Raw genomic sequence first — 18,916 nt, forward strand, 5'->3', positions numbered from 1 at the left:
TCTATTGTAACAACTACAATAAATGTGAAGAAAGAGAAGGATAGAAGCAACAAACAATTAAGCCGAAGGTGTGCATCACAACATCAAAATCTTTGGTTGGCACATCATCCATTTTCTTCAACCATGCCATTGTTACATTTGCCATGGAATTCATACCTAGGCATGATCAATTACCCTCCATAGATTTATTTTCATCCATGGATGCAACATAATTTTCTATATCACGAGAGGGTATTACCAAATCACTATACATTTAGTTAGTTACATTTTTGTTGCTAATATAAGGGGTCAAAATATTTTATTGCTGTTTCATTTGTTTGTTTTGGCTGTTCATGCTTTCGTTGGTGAATTCTGCATGGACCTCATGGTAATGGTAGATATTTATCTATCACCCTAAGAATATATCTAAGAAAGGCCGGTGTGTTATTCTAACATCGTCCTTAGTTTAAGTTGAGACTGAGGTAAGTGCTTGCATAGAAAATTGTCAAATTGATGCCATTGAAGATATTATGCATGGACCAATTCACCAAAACAGCAAAGTGGACTTACGTTTTGATTGGGTGTGCTTTGGCTTATTAGTTTTCAGATTTAGCGTAAAGCCAAATCATGGTTGATTTTATTATTGAGCATCATATTGACATCATGCATAATACTGATTTTAACTTTATCTCTGACGGGGGGATAGACCCCGGGTAGCCTCATCCATGCCTTATCAGATTTCAAGACATCAGGGCTAGCCTAGCCCCTCAGTCCGACTACAGAAATCTATCTATTGTTGCCTGCATCGACAGCAAAGTAAACTCTCACTGATGATAGAAGAACAACTCTTAGGGCAGTTGCAAGTACTTGAATTCAGGAATTTCATTGATCGGGAACAAGAAGAATTCTCGCGACCGTGTCTGAGCCATAAGGTCAGCTTCTGTGGCTAGACGGAGCCAAACGGCAGCTTCCTAGAAGGCGGCGCACCCCAAAAGGCGGCGAGGGCATGGGCCGACTCCTAGCAGGCGGCCCATCGCCGCCTCAAAGTCTACACTCACGTTCTACGACAAGACATGGCATGACAACAGTGCCACCTGCCACCCCCGAATCCCGGAAGGAACGTGGCTACAGTGTGGCGTACCATGCGGACACCCTCCGCCTGGCAGGTCACTGTAGCCACGCGGCCCGTGACGATGCCTACGTCAGGCAGGGCCATGCCCCCATGACGGGCGGTCGGTACGGCCCGCAGGCCCCGGGCCCTACCTGTTCGCGTGCACCAGAAGATGGCAAAGCCTGAGCAGGCGGCGTCGAGGGGAGGCCGGCTCCTAGCAGGCGGCCGCCCCTTCCCTTGGAGTCTGTGCACAATTAACCAGAGGTGACGGGGTGTGGCTACAGTGATCCCCCACCAGACAGCGGCACTGTAGCCACACGCCCCCGACCAAGCCGTCATCATCAGGGGCAGGGCTACAGTGCAGCCTGGTCCCCCTATCCCATAGGCGGCGGGCCCTACCTGTCGGCGGTGCTCACGGCAGTCGGTGGGACCCGCCAGGTGGTGGGCCCCAGCAGCCGGCGGAGAAGCCGGAGCCCAGAGACACTGACGGTCGGGTCCCAGGACCAGCCGGATTACCCTTGTACCCCTGGGGGGTAGGCCTATATAAACCCCCCAGGGTCACCCATGCAAAGGGTTCAGTCCCATTAGATCATACACCCACCCATAGCTAGAGAGGAGTAGTGCAAGTAGCCTTCTTCTTCCTCTAGCCCAAACAGCTCAAGGAGCACCCTTGTACTAGCTATTGATCATAGTGATGCGGAGATCAAGATTAGGGGTGTTATATCCTCGGAGAGCCCCGAACCTGGGTAAGACCCGACGTCGCTTACGTCTTGCCTACTCCCGCTTCTAGAGCCCGGCAACATTCTATTGACCCAGCACATTCTATTGCACACACATCTCGATCGAGCGCGACACCGACGGTCGCCCAAGAGCAGTAGAGCGGCGCAACGACTACCCGCTTCCCCCGCGCAGGGAGAGGCGCGCTTCCCCGCTGCCTGTTGGGCACCTGACCCTCGGAGACCAGGTGGGTCACTACGAGGGAATCAGAGAGAATGACGCCTGCCACCGGATCGACCGACTTGCTCGAACCCTGGTGGAAGAAGAAGAAGATACGGTCGGCCCGCCTTGTTTTGGCCCCCGCATCAGAAATGAGCCCTTCCCCAAAGGATTCTCATGGCCACGAGACACTCCCAAGTACAACGGCTCCGTGAAGCCGGAAGATTGGTTGGCCGACTACTCCACTGCCATCAACATAGCAAACGGCAACAAGCGTGTTGCCATGAAGTACGTTCCGCTCATGCTCCAGGGCACGGCCCGTACATGGCTGAACAGCCTCAAGCCACACAGCGTCAATAGTTGGATAGACTTCGCCGACGTCTTCATCCGCAACTTCACCAGCACCTACAAGCGGCTGCCAAAGCCTCGCCAACTCTCCTTGTGCGTCCAAGGCCTGACTGAGTCCACCCGTGACTATCTGACATGCTGGGGCGAGCTGCACAACTCTTGCGAAGGGGTGCCTGAGGTGCAGGCCATAGAGTATTTCACGGCTGGGTGCCGAGAGGGTACTTTTCTCAAGCACAAGCTTCTCTGCGACAAGCCAACCTCTCTAGACGAACTGCTGGTCATAGCGGACAAGTACGCCACAGCTGACTCCTCCATGAAGTCGGAGCTCCGAGTGGACGCGACCGGAAAGGTGCTCCCCTGGCTTCCCAAACACCGACTGGTGATCCCAACCGGCACCAGCAGAACGACAACAAGCGCAAGGCCCAGCAGCCGACTTCCAACAGCCGACAGGTAGCAGCAGTCGAAGAGCAGCAGCCGACTGGTCAGCCCAGCACCAAGCGGCAAAAAACTGGCAAGGGAGCATAGTTTCCAGCCCTCTCCTTTGAGCAAGCCCTTGACGCCCCATGCAAGTTCCACAATGGCGCGAACCCGTCCAACCACAGCACTCGGAAGTGCAACTAGCTAGCTCGGATCGCCAAGGGCGAGGCCCTCTTGCCTCCCCCGCCAGCCGGCCCTCCAGCTCAAGCCGTCCAGTAGCCGGCAGCCCGGCAAGTCGGCACCGTTCAACACAAGTTCCCTGAAGAGCACGCCTCCAACGTAGTTTTCACAAGCCAAGCCGGCGACAGGCACAGCAGGCGGCAGCAACATAGAGAGGTCAATGTTGTTAGTACAGAAGCCCCCACCCGCATGCCCTAGTCCGAGAAGCCTATCACTTGGAGCCAAGCCGACCATCCAGCTGTGATGCCCAATCTGGGTTCATATGCCCTGGTGCTCGAGGCGACCTTTGCAATAGAGAGGAGGAACTGCCGTTTCAGCCAAGTGCTGATAGATGGTGGCAGCAACATCAATATCCTGTACAAGGAAACCAGGGACCGACTGGGCATCAAGGCCAAGCAACTCCAGCCAAGCCGGACTGTTTTTCATGGCATAGTCCCAGGCCTGTCCTGCTCCCAAATCGGCAAGATAAAGATTGACGTCCTATTCGGTGACAGCAACCACTTCCGCCGTGAGCCAATCTGGTTTGAGGTGGTGGACTTGGAAAGCCCCTATCACGCTCTCTTGGGCCGCCCTGTGCTGGCAAAGTTCATGATGGTCCCTCACTATGCATACCTGAAATCCAAGATGCCAGGCACCAAGGGCATCATCACTGTTGCTGGAGATAACAAGAAGTCACAAGATTGTGTGGCTGCCAGCAGCCGGCTGCCCGAGTCCCTCATCATAGCTCAAGAAAGACGACTCCTTGATTGGATGGTAGCAATGGCCAGCGAGATGCCAGCCATGCCGTCTGATCCCAAGGAAGCCAAAGCAGGGGCATCATTCCAGCCGACAAAGAGACCAAGCGGATCCCCTTGGACCCTGACCACCCGGAACGATTTGCTTTTGTAGGCACTGGCCTCACCAGCAAATAGGAATGCGGGCTCGTTGATTTTCTCCGTGAGAATCGAGACATCTTTCCATGGTCCCCCAAAGACATGACAGGTGTCCCGACGGATCTCGTCGAGCACAAGCTTCATTTAAGGTCAGATGCCAAGCCGGTCAAGCAACCCCTCCACCGCCTGTCCGAAGAAAAGAGAAGAACTATTGGAGAAGAACTCGCCCGAATGCTAGTAGCCGGATTCATCATGGAAGTGTTCCACCTGGACTGGCTGGCCAACCCGGTCCTTGTGCTGAAGAAGAATAACAAGTGGCGCATGTGCATTGATTACACCAGCCTCAACGAAGCCTGCCCCAAAGATCCATTCGCTCTGCCACGAATAGACCAAGTGATTGACTCCACAGCTGGATGCGAGTTGTTGTCTTTCCTTGATGCCTATTCCGGCTACCACTAGATCAAGCTGGATCCGGCTGATCGACTGAAGACCGCCTTCATCACGCCATTCGGCGCCTTCTACTACATCACCATGACATTCGGCTTGAGGAATGCCGCGCCACCTTCCAACGCTATATGCAGAAGTGCTTGCTCAAGAAACTCGGACGCAATGCCCATGTTTACGTGGACGACATTGTGGTGAAGACGGAAAAGCTTGGCACCCTGATGGAGGACTTGAAATAAACCTTTGAAAATCTGCACCGCTTCAACATCAAGCTCAACCTGGAGAAGTGTGTCTTCGGTGTGCCAGCCAGCCAGCTCCTGGGCTTTCTGGTCTCAGAACGCGGCATTGAGTGCAACCCTGTAGAGATCAAGGCCATCGAGAGGATGGAGAAACCTACCAAGCTGCATGATGTGCAGAAATTCACCGGGTGCCTGGCATCCCTCAGCTGTTTCATCAGCCTGTTGGGCGAAAAGGCACTCTGATGCGGAGCATCCCTCAACTACTCGCACCGACACTCCATGACCAACGCAAGATCCAAGTGGACCAATGACACGAGCACGTGCACGCGCCATCGAGAACAAGGTTGATTCTCTCCTCTTCGAGTTTCGCTCGGTTTCACACGAGAGTTGGATTCTACCGTCATCGGCAACATTGTGCATGCTTAGGTACCAAGAAGACAATGGTGAGAAGGAGAGGACGGAGACTCAAGTGACCTCGAGGGAAGGGAAGGAAGAGAAGGAAGGAGAGAACGAGAAGGAGAAGACCGAGGAGAAGAAGAGGTCGCAGCCCCTCGACTCCCTGGGTGCCCGGCTACCAAGGCCCCGGGTGCCCGGCCCCAAGGCCTCGGGTGCCCGGCCTGCCACCTGGGCCTCACCCGCCCACCCCGGGTGCCCGGCCTGCCCTGGGCCGCGTCCAGCCCACAACCCGGGTGCCCGGGCCATCACCCCCGGGTGCCCGGCCGGCCCCGCCCAGCCTCCTGCCACCGCCCCAGGTGCCCGGGCCTTGGACCTCGGGAGCCCGGCCTGCTGCCAGCCAGCTCCCCTGACCGGTGCGGGTGCCCGGCCGGTTTAACCCTGGGTGCCCGGACCCTACCTTCGTGGACGCGTTTTTGGGGATTTTTTGGTCCTTTGTATCCCCTCTCCCTAATGTTTCGTCCCTAGACTATATAAGTGCATCTCCTAGGTCATTTGTGGGTTAGAAAAAATTAGACTAAGCATTGTGAGCCTTTGCTCCTTGTATCCCCTCCTCTTAGGAGCTCAAGCCCCCACCTAGGGAAGAATCCATTGGATTATCAAGGCCTCCTCTTGGAGAATTTACCAAGTGCTACTCTCCTTGTATTGATCTTGTAATCTTGTGGATCTCATGTGTGCTACTCTAGTGGATGTGATACTTGGGTTTGTTTGAGAGATTTGTTTTTGGTGTTCTTGGTGTTCTTGAGTTTTTCCTCTTTTCCCCCCTCCAAGTGTGAAAAGATCCTTCCTAGGGTTTGACCCTACAACATCTTGGTATCATGAGCAAGGTTTACTCACATCTTGGAGTCCCATCCCCCCATTTGCTAGCTTGATTTTGTTGTTTTTCGTCCAAATCCGAAAATCCCCACAAAAATAGCCCCAAAAAAATTTTCTTGAAATTTGATGGATCTTGTGAGGTTTGGTTGTTTTGGTCCATGGATTTGATGTTTGGCCAGTGGATCTAGCCCCTCCCCAACAATCCCCACCCTTCCCACCACGAAATCCTTCGAATTTGGCCTTTCCCGCAAGATTTCCGCCCAAATCGGCCACCACCGGGTGCCCACACCTCAAACCACCGGGCACCCGCACCGCGCCCAGCTACCCCCGGGCACCCGCACCTCACACCCCCGGGTGCCCGCACCCCCCCCCCCCAAATCAGCCCACTTCCAACATCGTTTTGGCCATAATTTCCACCTCCCAAGTCCATTTTTCATGTTCTTTAGCTCGTTTAGAAGCTCTTGACATCCCCCATCCACTCATCCCACTACCACCACCATTAACCCCCATCCAAAAAATCATCACAAAAACACCCATCTTCCGCATTTGACGATTTTGTGTTGCCATTTGCGTTTCCTAAGGTGTTTCGGCTACTTAGGAGCGTGTGACATCTTCGTCACCATCACGGACTCGGAGTCATCTTCATCGCTAACCGTAAGAAAGGACGGTAACCTCGACGACACTTACTCCTTACCTTGCTTTGCATTGATAGCCCGAACCACTTTGCGTCGCTTACCCATTGAGACTAGCAAGTTGAGAATTGCCGGGCCACGCTATTGTGCACCGTAGTGATCGTGTTATCATCTTAGTGCCATAAGTCTCTCCCGTGCATATCATACATACTTGTCTCATATCTTACTCGGCTCGAGCATCAAGCATAGAAAAAGAAGAAGAAGAAAAGCTTTTAAGCAAAAGAGGAGAAACAAAGAGCTTGTAAGCAATAGAGTTGAGCCATTTGCATACCTATATCATCTTGGTCATCGCATATATACCATAGTTGGGATTGAAGACGGCACGGTTCTCTCATAGGTAGGTGGACAAGCGTATCTTGCCCATTTGAGCAATCGAGCTAGTGTCTCTCGAGCATTCGCACAACAAGAGCATTTTCCGTGGTTGCACATTTTGAGCTCACTCCTTGGTTGTGCGGATCCCATCTATCTTCCGTGCGTGTGTACCTAGTGATACCTTTGGGTTTGATCTATTTGCTTTACTTGCATTTTTGTGAACCTTCTCAACCTTATCGATATCTTGACTAACATTTGCTTGAAATTTTTGCCACCATCCTAACCGAGCTACTCCATAAGCCTCTTACTTGTAGGTGTGAGAAACAAACCCGGTTCCAATTCTCCTATTGTGGCATTACATTGAGTGACACTTGTTACATCTTCAATCCTCGAAGAAGGTAACTTTGGTATTGTTCTCTCACTTTCCTACTCACCCCACTTGGTTATGATGGATAGGCCAAGCGCGTCGTCGAACCCACTTTTCGAGGAGCAAGGTGATGATTCCGGATATGTCTCCAAGAACCACTTCTTCATCGCGCAACGAGCGCTTCATCAAGAAAACGTCGCTTTGGGTGAACGCTTCGAACAACTCGCCTCCGACCTTTGTCAAAACATCGACGGCAAATTCAACACATAAATGTAAGAGCTCCGCAACATGATCGTTCGACGCCCATCTTCCTCATCGGCTTCTTCAAGACGGCGCCACTCAAGTCACCGTACAAGTCGGCAATCTTCGGACTACTCTTCTTATGATGCAAGTCCAGCACGAGCTCGCCCTCCTCGACGTGCTCATCATAAAGCTCACCAAGCTCAAGAAAATCCATTCCATGACAATGGATTACAAGACCAAGTTCGAGCACGTGACCGGATGCGACACCAAGTCCCTCATGAAGCAATGGAGCAAGAGCAAATACCTCCACAAGTACCACCTCAAGCCCCTCGAGACGGTGATGCACTTCGACAAGCACAAGAGCAACATGAAGCACAAGCCCTCGACCGTGAAGCTCAAGCATTTGAAGCACAACAAACTATACGCGAGGCCACTAGAGCCATTGAAGTCCGCAACCGCCAAGTGCGAGAACAACAGGAAGCTCTTTGACGTGAGATACAATAAGAAGCTGCCCGACGCGAAGAACAACAAGAAAGGCACAACCAAGCGCACATTCCTCGCCCTCCTCCAAGATAAGAGCGACACCAAGTGGAACAAGTGCTTCAAGACCCTCCTCCACGCCAAGAGCGACATCATGAGGAACTAGCATTTGAGGACTTTCCAAGGCAAGAGCGATATCACAACCGCTATCAAGATGAAGAACTCCGCTACGGCAAGCTCAAGTTCACCATGCCAAAGTTCTCCGGAAGCAATGATCCCGAAGAATATCTCTCTTGGGCATCGAAGGTGGACAAGAGTTTTCGCCTCCACAACTACGATGAAGAAAAGAATATAGCAATGGCCTCCCTTGAGTTCCAAGACTACGTCCTCATTTGGTGGGAACAAGTGATCGAGCGACGATATACAAGAGGCGAACCAACAATCACAACTTGGGAAGCTATGAAGGAAGTCATGAGAGCCCGCTTTGTGCCTACTCACTACACGCGAGATCTTTTCAAGAAGTTGCAACTCCTCAAGCAAGGCACCAAGACGGTGGAAGAATACTACCAAGAAATGGAGATTGCCATGATACGAGCCAATGTCAAGGAAGATGACGAGCAAACAATGGCACGCTTCTTGAACGGCCTCAACCACCCAATCAAGCGGATCGCCGACTTCCAACCATACTCCAACCTTCTTGAGCTAGTTCATCAAGCGACCAAGGCCGAGCGACAAGTGCAAGATGACTTCAAATACGCCAAGTACTCGTCCAAGACCTACGGCTCCTACTCTCAAGCTCCCGCGACTTTCGGCACCTCCTACATCAACTCGAGCATCACCAAGTACCGGCGACAAGTCAAGTTCCAAGCAAGTGGCACCTTCCTCGACTCGTCCTCCGGCAAGCACCTACAAATCCAAGACTCCTTCATCTTCGGCGCCTCCCGATGATCCCGTCAAGACAAGTTCAATCAAGTGCTTCACATGTGGCGGCTGAGGCCACAAGTCCTTCCAATGCACCAACAAGCGAATGATGATCTTCAACGATGACGACACATATGACTCAATGAGTGAAGAAGAAATGGAAGCCATTGAGCACGTGGCCATGCACCGCCGCGTGAATGAAGATGAAGATGACCAAGTCTTTTGTGACAATGATTCAAGTCCCTCTCTTGTGGTCTCCAAGGTCTTGACGCTCCAACACCACCAAGAATAAGACCAGCGGTGCCACATCTTCCACACCAAGGCCGGCATCAATGGAAGGTCCGTCAAGGTCATCATCGATGGAGGTAGTTGCCAAAATTTGGCAAGTGAAGAACTATGCTCCAAGCTTCAATTGGTCAAGAGGAAGCATCCACACCCTTACAAGGTTCAATGGCTAAGTGACTCCAGCACTATCCGAGTTGAGCATACGGTCCAAGTCTCCTTCGAAATTGGTGCATATGAGGACACTTTGGAGTGTGATGTGGTCCCAATGACCGTTTGCCACCTCCTTCTTGGTCGACCATGGCAATTCGACTGTGGTGTTATCCACAATGGGTGTACCAATCACTATAGCTTCAAGATGAAAGGGAAGGAATATGTGCTACGACCTATGTCTCCTAGTCAAGTGATAGCCGACAAGCAAGTCACCCACCATGGAGAGAAGAGTGAGAAAGTGAGCCACCCAAATGTGAGTGAGAGCCACAAGCCAAACTTGGGCGCCTCTTCGCCTAGAGACAAAAAACCTCATACTATTTGCCACAAAAAGTGAGATGAGAGAAGTGTGTGAGAACCCATCGAGTGTGATGCACTTTGTCCTTGTGTGCAAGGATCGAGAACCAAAAACTAACACCGCTCACGAGCTACCTTTGGTGTTTCAATCTCTTTTGCAGGAATTTCAAGATGTTTTCCACGATGAGCTACCTCCGGGTCTCCCTCCTCTTCGAGGCATCGAGCATTGAATCGACCTCATCCCCGGAGCTCCTCTTCCAAACAAGGCTCCCTACCGCGTCAAACCCGAAGAGACAAAGGAGATTCAATGGCAAGTACAAAAACTCATCGACAACGATCATGTACGTGACAGCTTAAGCCCTTGTGCCGTTCCCGTTATACTTGTGCCCAAGCACGATGGTAGCTTTCGCTTGTGTTCTGATTGTAGACCCATAAATGCTATTACCATTCGCTATAGGCATCTCATTCCTCGCTTAGATGACATGCTTGATGAACTTAGTGGAGCCAACTTTTTCTCAAAAATTGACCTTAAAAGTGGCTATTATCAAATCCGCATACAAGAGGGTGATGAATGGAAAACCGCTTTCAAAACCAAATTTGGCTTATATGAATAAGTCATGCCTATGGGTTTATCGGAGGCTCCCGGTACTTTCGTGCGTCTCATGCATCATGTACTTCGCCCTTATATTGGAGTCTTTGTTATGGTTTACTTTGATGATATTCTTGTGTTTAGCAAAACCATGAAAGAGCATCTTAATCATGTTAGGGCTGTTTTGCAAACCCTTCGCAAGGAAAGTCTTTATGCCAACATGAAAAAGTGCACATTTGGTGTTGACAAAGTGGTTTTCTTGGGTTTTGTTGTATCTAACAAGGGTATCCATGTTGATGAAACTAAAATTGAAGCAATTAAAAATTGGCCCCAACCCAACAATTTGCAACAAGTGCGAAGTTCTCTTGGCCTTGCGGGTTTTTATCGTCGCTTTGTGAAAGATTTTAGCACTATTGCCGCTCCTTTGCATGCTTTGAGCAAGAAGAATGCTCCTTTTGTTTGGGGACCTTTGCAATCAACCTCTTTTGATGAGCTCAAATCTTTGCTTACACATGCTCCGATTCTTGCTTTACCCAACTTTGACAAAACCTTTGAGGTTCATTGCGATGCAAGTGGTACCGGAATTGGTGGAGTTTTGATGCAAGAAAAACGAGCTATTGCTTATTTTAGTGAAAAACTTTCTGGTGCTCAACTTAACTATCCCATCTATGACAAAGAATTGTTTGCTTTAGTGCGTGTGTTACATGTGTGGGAGCATTACCTTAGACCGCATGAGTTTGTCATACATACTGATCATGAAACACTTAAATACCTCAAAGGTCAAACCAAGTTGAATAAACGGCATGCTAAATGGAGTGAATTCATTGAATATTTTCCCTATGTGATCAAGTACATTAAGGGCAAAGAAAACATGGTGGCGGATGCCCTTTCCAGCAAATGCATGTTACTTACTCAACTTGAATTGAATGTCATAGGATTTGATCATATCAAAGATTTGTATGAGGGTGATGTGACTTTTGCCACTCCTTACGCTAAGTGTGTGACGCATACTTCTTGGGAACGATATTATATCAAAGATGGTTATCTTATGAGAGCTAACAAACTATGCATTCCCAAGTCTTCTCTTCGTTTGCTCCTTTTGCAAGAGGCTCATGGAGGTGGACTCATGGGACACTTTGGATGCGACAAGACTTTCGCCACGCTCTCTAAGAACTATTATTGGCCCAAGATGTTCCGCGATGTTGCCCGCTTCACCAACCGGTGCTCTACATGTTGCAAAGCTAAGTCACACTCTCAATCGCATGGTTTACATATGCCTTTACCTATTCCACATCAACGTTGGGAAGACATTAGCATGGATTTTGTGCTTGGATTACCTAGAACTCAAAATGGCAAGGATTCGGTTTTTGTTTTTGTGGATCGATTCTCTAAAATGGCTCATTTTATCCCATGCAATAAGATAGACGATGCTTCACATGTTGTCAATCTCTTTTGTAGGGAAATCTTGCGGTTGCATGGTGTGCCAAAGACAATTGTGTCGGATCGAGACGTCAAGTTCCTAAGCTACTTTTGGAAGACACTATGCGCCAAGCTCGGGATCAAGCTACTATTCTCCACGGCATGTCATCCTCAAACCGATGGACAAACAGATGTCACCAACCGGACGCTTGCGACTCTCCTATGTGCGTTGATCAAGAAGAACATCAAGGAGTGGGAGGAGTGCCTACCCATTGCCGAGTACGCCTACAATCGTGCAAGACACTCTACAACCGGCAAGTCCCCCTTCGAGGTCGTCTACGGTTTCAACCCTTTGTCGCCATTGGACATCCTTCCTCTACCACTTCAAGAACGAGCAAACATGGACGCAAGTGCAAGAGACGCCTACCTCAAGAAGATGCATGACGAAACACGTTCCACGATCGAACGCCAAGGGCAACACCTCTCCGCCAAGCTCAACATCAACAAGTCTCCGATGGTGTTCCAACCGGGTGATCAAGTATGGATACATCTCCGCAAAGACCGCTTACCCAAGGAACGCAAGTCCAAGCTACTACCACGAGCTGACGGCCCATTCAAGGTGATCGCATGCTACAACGACAACGCCTACAAGGTCGACATCCCACGCGACAAGTACAACGTTAGCGACATCTTCAACGTCAAAGACTTGGCCAAGTACCATGGTGATGAAGAGCATGATCCGTGGACGGATCTCTCCCAAGGGAGGGAAGATGATGCGGAGTATCCCTCAACTACTCGCACCGACACTCCATCACCAATGCAAGCTCCAAGTGGACCAATGACACGAGCACGTGCACGCGCCATCGAGAACGAGGTTGATTCTCTCCTCTTCGAGTTTCGCTTGGTTTCACATGAGAGTTGCATTCTACTGTCATCGCAAACATTGTGCATGCTTAGGTACCAAGAAGACAATGGTGAGAAGGAGAGGACGGAGACTCAAGTGACCTCGAGGCTAGGGAAGGAAGAGAAGGAAGGAGAGAACGAGAAGGAGAAGACTGAGGAGAAGAAGAGGCCGTAGCCCCTGGACTCCCCGGGTGCCCGGCTGCCAAGGCCCCAAGTGCCCGGCCACAACCTGGGCGGCGCCCCGGCCGGCCCCGGGTGCCTGGCCTGCCACCAGATAGAGGCAAAGGTGTCCCGTCTTTCGATGAGATGGTGGATTTCGCTTTGGTGGAAGTCGACTTTGACGATCCGACTACGAACGTGCGAGGATGTCGCGCCTTAGCAATCGCTAAACCAACTCCGAGAGGTTATTGACCACGCCGGAGCACGATCAACCTGACCACGAGGGTCTGTTTCCTGCGAGCAAACGAAGAACAAGCAAGAAACTAAGATTGCAATCTGGATATTGCGAATATAAGATGAAAGCTTTATTGATCAAGGTGGGGTTCTATGACGCCTTTGTCTGGTCGTTGAACACAAACGAAGTACGCGAAGTTGCAGCTATGGCGAACTTTTAATCTAAACAAAACCCAAAGTCTAAACGATGCCCTAAGGGCTGTATATATGGAGGAAGAGGGGGGAATTTCGTGGCCCTTGGTGGAGGAATCCGAAATCAACCCTATCTCTTGTTTTCCCACACATACGGACTCTAAAAATAGCCTATACTTATGTATTTCGAAATTACATGGGTCTGGCCCAATAATAAGGTGACGCAGCACCTAAAATAGCCTCGGGACGAAATTTATGAAGTGGCATCTTGTATATTTCGTCCAAGGCTTCATGCACCCATTATGGTGGCTTCAAAGTCCTGAAATCATCACTTGTAACTCCGTTCTTGTTCCCCTTGCGCATGCCATCATCTCCATGCTTGTTCTTGCTCCAATGTTCATCCTTCTCCAAGCTAGGCCCTTCAATTGTAAGCAAAACAAATGTATCCAATTTAGACAGCATCATATTCTCATGAACATTAGAATCATTACCAAGAAACGAAAGTACCTGGTAATTTAGTTGGCGTGCACGAGCTCTAGTAATTGGTCCAGTATGTATAGCAGCAGGGGCTGTGGGTGTAACAATGGTATTGATGTCCTCATCATCCTCCCCTTCTTGAAATGAAGTCGTCCTCGACGGAAGTCCATCTTCCTCACCCAAATAAGGCTTCAAATCTGCAATGTTAAAAGTGGGACTAACCCGAAAATCTGCAGGAAGCTCAAGTTTATATGCATTATCATTTATTTTCTCTAACACCTTAAAGGGACCATCAGCACGTGGCATTAGCTTTGACTTGCGCAAATCAGGAAATCTATCCTTACGCAAATGTAACCAAACAAGATCTCCAGGTGCAAACACAACATGTTTTCTACCCTTATCTCCAGCAAGTTTATATTTAGCATTCATACGCTCAATGTTTTCCTTAGTTAACTCATGCATTTTTAAAATCAATTCAGCACGTTGTTTAGCATCAAAATTAACCTTCTCCGAAGATGGAAGAGGCAACAAGTCAATAGGTGCACGAGGTAGGAAACCATACACAACTTCAAAAGGGCACATCTTAGTAGTAGAATGCAATGAACGATTATAAGCAAATTCAATATGAGGCAAGCATTCCTCCCACATTTTCTTATTATTCTTCAAAACAGCCCTAAGCATAGTAGACAACGTTCTATTGACTACTTCAGTTTGTCCATCAGTTTGGGGGTGACAAGTAGTACTAAAAAGCAGTTTAGTCCCCAACTTAGCCCATAAACATCTCCAAAAGTGGCTAAGAAATTTAGTATCACGATCTGAAACAATAGTATTTGGCACACCATGCAAGCGAATAATTTCACGAAAGAACAAATCAGCAACATTAACAGCATCATCGCTTTTATGACATGGTATAAAGTGTGCCATTTTCGAGAATCTATCCACGACAACAAATATGCTATCCCTCCCCTTCTTTGTTCGAGGTAAACCTAAAACAAAGTCCATAGATATATCCTCCCAAGGAACACTAGGTACAGGCAAAGGCATATATAAACCATGAGGATTGAGTCGTGACTTAGCTTTTTGACATGTAGTGCATCGAGCAATAAAACGCTCAACATCCCGTCTCATCTTTGGCCAAAAGAAATGTGTAGCAAGTACGTCCTCCGTCTTCTTCACGCCAAAATGTCCCATTAATCCTCCTCCATGCGCTTCCTGCAACAACAAAAGACGAACGGAGCTAGCTGGAATGCATAGCTTGTTAGCACGAAACACAAATCCATCGTTAACGACAAACTTGTTCCACATTCTTCCTTCTTTACAATTCTGCATTACATCTTTAAAATCAGCATCATGCACATATTGATCTTTGATGGTCTCCAAACCAAATATTTTGAAGTCAAGTTGTGAAAGCATAGTATAGCGACGAGACAATGCATCGGCAATAACATTTTCTTTTCCCTTCTTGTGTTTAATGACATAAGGGAAAGTCTCAATGAATTCAACCCATTTAGCATGTCTACGATTCAGTTTATCTTGACTTTTAATATGTTTCAAAGATTCATGATCAGAATGTATAACAAATTCTTTGGGCCATAAATAATGTTGCCATGTTTCTAAAGTCCGAACAAGAGCATATAATTCTTTATCATAAGTAGAATAATTCAGACTAGGCCCACTCAATTTTTCAGAAAAGTATGCAACAGGTTTGCCATCTTGTAATAACACAACTCCTAATCCAATTCCACTAGCATCACATTCAAGCTCAAAAGTCTTATTAAAATCAGGAAGTTGGAGTAAAGGAGCATGTGTCAACTTATCTTTCAATACCGTGAAGGCTTCTTCCTGTGCGGTACCCCAAACAAAAGGCACATCCTTCTTTGTAAGCTCGTTGAGAGGTGCAGCAATGGTGCTGAAATCTCTCACAAAACGCCTATAGAATCCAGCGAGGCCAAGAAAACTCCTCACTTGTGTGACCGTTTTGGGCTGCGGCCAACTCTCAATAGCTTCAATCTTGGCTTTGTCAACTTCAATTCCCTGTGGAGTAACAACATAGCCAAGAAAAGATACTCGGTCAGTGCAAAAGGTGCACTTCCCAAGGTTACCAAACAAACGTGCATCACGTAGAGCAATAAAAACAGCACGTAAATGTTCCAAATGTTCTTCCAAAGATCTGCTATAAATCAGTATATCATCAAAATAGACTACCACAAATCGTCCAATGAAAGCACGTAAAACTTCGTTCATTAGTCTCATGAAAGTACTAGGCGCATTAGTTAACCCAAAAGGCATGACTAACCACTCATATAATCCAAACTTAGTTTTAAATGCTGTTTTCCATTCATCTCCCAATTTCATACGAATTTGATGGTATCCACTACGCAAATCAACTTTGGAGAATATTGTAGAGCCACTCAATTCATCAAGCATATCATCTAGCCTAGGAATAGGATGACGATAACGAATAGTAATATTATTAATGCCTCTACAATCAACACACATACGTGATGTACCATCCTTTTTCGGCACTAGAATAATAGGAACAGCACAAGGACTAAGGGATTCGCGTATATAACCTTTGTCGAGAAGCTCTTGTACTTGACGCATAATCTCTTTCGTCTCCTCTGGATTGGTACGGTATGGTGCACGGTTTGGCAGTGAAGCACCGGGAATGAAGTCAATTTGATGCTCAATCCCTCGAATAGGCGGTAATCCCGGTGGCACGTCTTGTGGAAAGACGTCAGCGAACTCCTGCAAAATGTTAGTGACAGCAGGAGGCAAAGAGGAAGGCACGTCCTCGAATGAAAATAATGCCTCTTTGCACACAAAAGCATAGCAAACAGATTTGCTGAAATCTAGCTCATCAATATCAGATTTGGTGGCAAATAAACATGCACTTTTCAATTTAATTTCAGAAGCAACACTAGATGGTTTATTATTAGGCTTCATTTGTTGCTCAAATTCTTTTGCCACAATCTGATTTTCACTCTTATTCATCTCCTGTTTTGCTTTATTAGCTCTATTAATATCATCTTTCAAAATGGAATCAGGAGTCATAGGAAGCAAAGTAATATTTTTATCCTTATGAACAAGAGTATAGTGATTGTTTCTACCATGGTGTACAGAATTTTTATCAAATTGCCATGGTCTACCAAGTAATAAGGAACATGCTTGCATAGGTACCACATCACAATCAACATAATCAGCATATGTAGAGATACTAAAATGCACACGAACAGTACGTGTTACCTTAACCTTGCCGCTGTTGTTGAACCATTGGATGTAGTAAGGATGTGGATGTGGTCTTGTGGTGAGAGAAAGCTTCTCCACCATCTCCATGCTAGCCAAGTTGTTGCAGCTCCCTCCGTCTATGATGACGCGCACAGAACGTTCCTTCACAACTCCCTTGGTATGGAACAAATTGTGCCTCTGATTTTGCTCAGCTTGTGTGACCTGCACACTCAAAACACGTTGAGCAACTAAACATTCATACCTGTCAGCGTCTTCAGGAGCCATGTATTGCGTCTCATGATCAGAATCATCTCCACCATGTTCTTCACGTGTAATAAGAGCCAAAGTCTCCTCATCATAGTCACTAGCGGACTCATATCCACCATCCGCGGTAGCAATCATCACACGCGGAGATTTGCATTCTCTCGCATAATGACCTCCTCCCTTACAACGACGACAAATAATATCACTTGTGTGCCCTGTTGATGCCATGGAAGAAGAAGAACGCTGTGCAGGCCCCGCAGGTGCGCTCTTGGCAGATAATGGTGGTTATGCCTGTTTTCTTGTATCTCGGCTGGAGGTGGCACCGGATGGAGGTGCTGGTGCAGTTGAAGTAGAAGATGCACGTGGTGTCCATGATGAAGGTCGGCCTGCAGAAAAGTTAGTTCGCCCCAATGCTTGTCGATCCTGCACTTCACGTTCAGCTTTACAAGCAAGATGGAATAAACGAGTGATATTAGTATACTCCTTATAGTCTAGAATGGTTTGAATCTCTCTATTTAATCCACCCAGAAAACGTGCAAGCATAGCTTCATTCTCCTCAACAATACCACATCTAATCATGCCAGTTTGTAATTCCTGATAATATTCTTCTACAGAATTTTTCCCTTGTCTTAAACGCTGCAATTTTTGAAGCAATTCACGTTGATAATATGGTGGAACCCAACGCGTACGCATAGCAGTTTTCAAAGCAGCCCAAGTAGTTGGAATAGGATATAATCTACAATGTTCAGACCACCATACACATGCAAAACTAGTGAAAGCACAAACGGCAGCAGCAACTCGTCTCTCCTCAGGATATTGTAAACATGTAAATCGTTGTTCAGTTTCTAACTCCCAAGTAAGATATATATCAGGAACATATCTACCCTCAAATGGTGGAATATTCAATTTCAGTTTAGGAATATGGACATCATCTCATACCTGAGGTGGTGGTGCAGGCCTACCATTACGAATATATACCTGAGGTCGACCTGCTGGTGGTGGTACAGGTGGCTGCACGTAGTGTTGATTTTAATCAACCTCATCCTCATAATCTCCCACATAATCATCCTCCTCCGCATCAGCAGCAGGAGCCACAGAAGTATCAACAGCAGCACCAACAGTTTGGCCAAACGCAAGAGGAACACGGCTTGCTCGGCGGAGGTCTGCTTCGCGACGTGGAGGTAGTCGTTGTTGTTGTTGTTGGAGAGGTGCGTTAGGTGCAGCGGGTGGTGGTGGTGGAAGACGCGCGAGCAATTCATTAAACTTGTTATCGAGCTTTGTTTCGAACGTCTTCTCAAGGCCAGTGATCTTCTCCATGGCCTCTTCAAAATTGTTCAGCACATCTTGCACCTGTTCAGTCATCATTTGCTGAAACTTATCATGAAGCTCCTTGTTCGATAAATTCTCCCAGTCAATCTCGTCGGCTTGTGATCCTGGCATGGTTAGCAGCAATAGAAACACACAAGAATATGATCCTACAGACTACGAACAAGTGGTGGTGGTGGGTGTCACAAATCCGTCAAGCAAATCTCAAATTCTTACCAGTTCTTACCCAGCAGCAGGCGGTGATCGGCAACCGTTGTAGTCAAAAACTCTCAAAGCTTGGATAGAGCGATTACCAGGGAGAGTCAAACGCACGACGTAGATGTATGTGGAGCTGGGAAGGCTTATAATATGGTAGCAAAAAGGGTCAGCAATAATCAATTCAGAGATGCAAAGTTGAATAAACGCTCAACGACGGTACTGTGCTGGTCCTAGGCTAGACTGTGCTAGAGACGCGAGCCTAGAACAC

Source organism: Triticum aestivum, chromosome 3B, assembly GCF_018294505.1.
Source record: "Triticum aestivum cultivar Chinese Spring chromosome 3B, IWGSC CS RefSeq v2.1, whole genome shotgun sequence".
Taxonomy (NCBI): Eukaryota; Viridiplantae; Streptophyta; class Magnoliopsida; order Poales; family Poaceae; genus Triticum; species Triticum aestivum.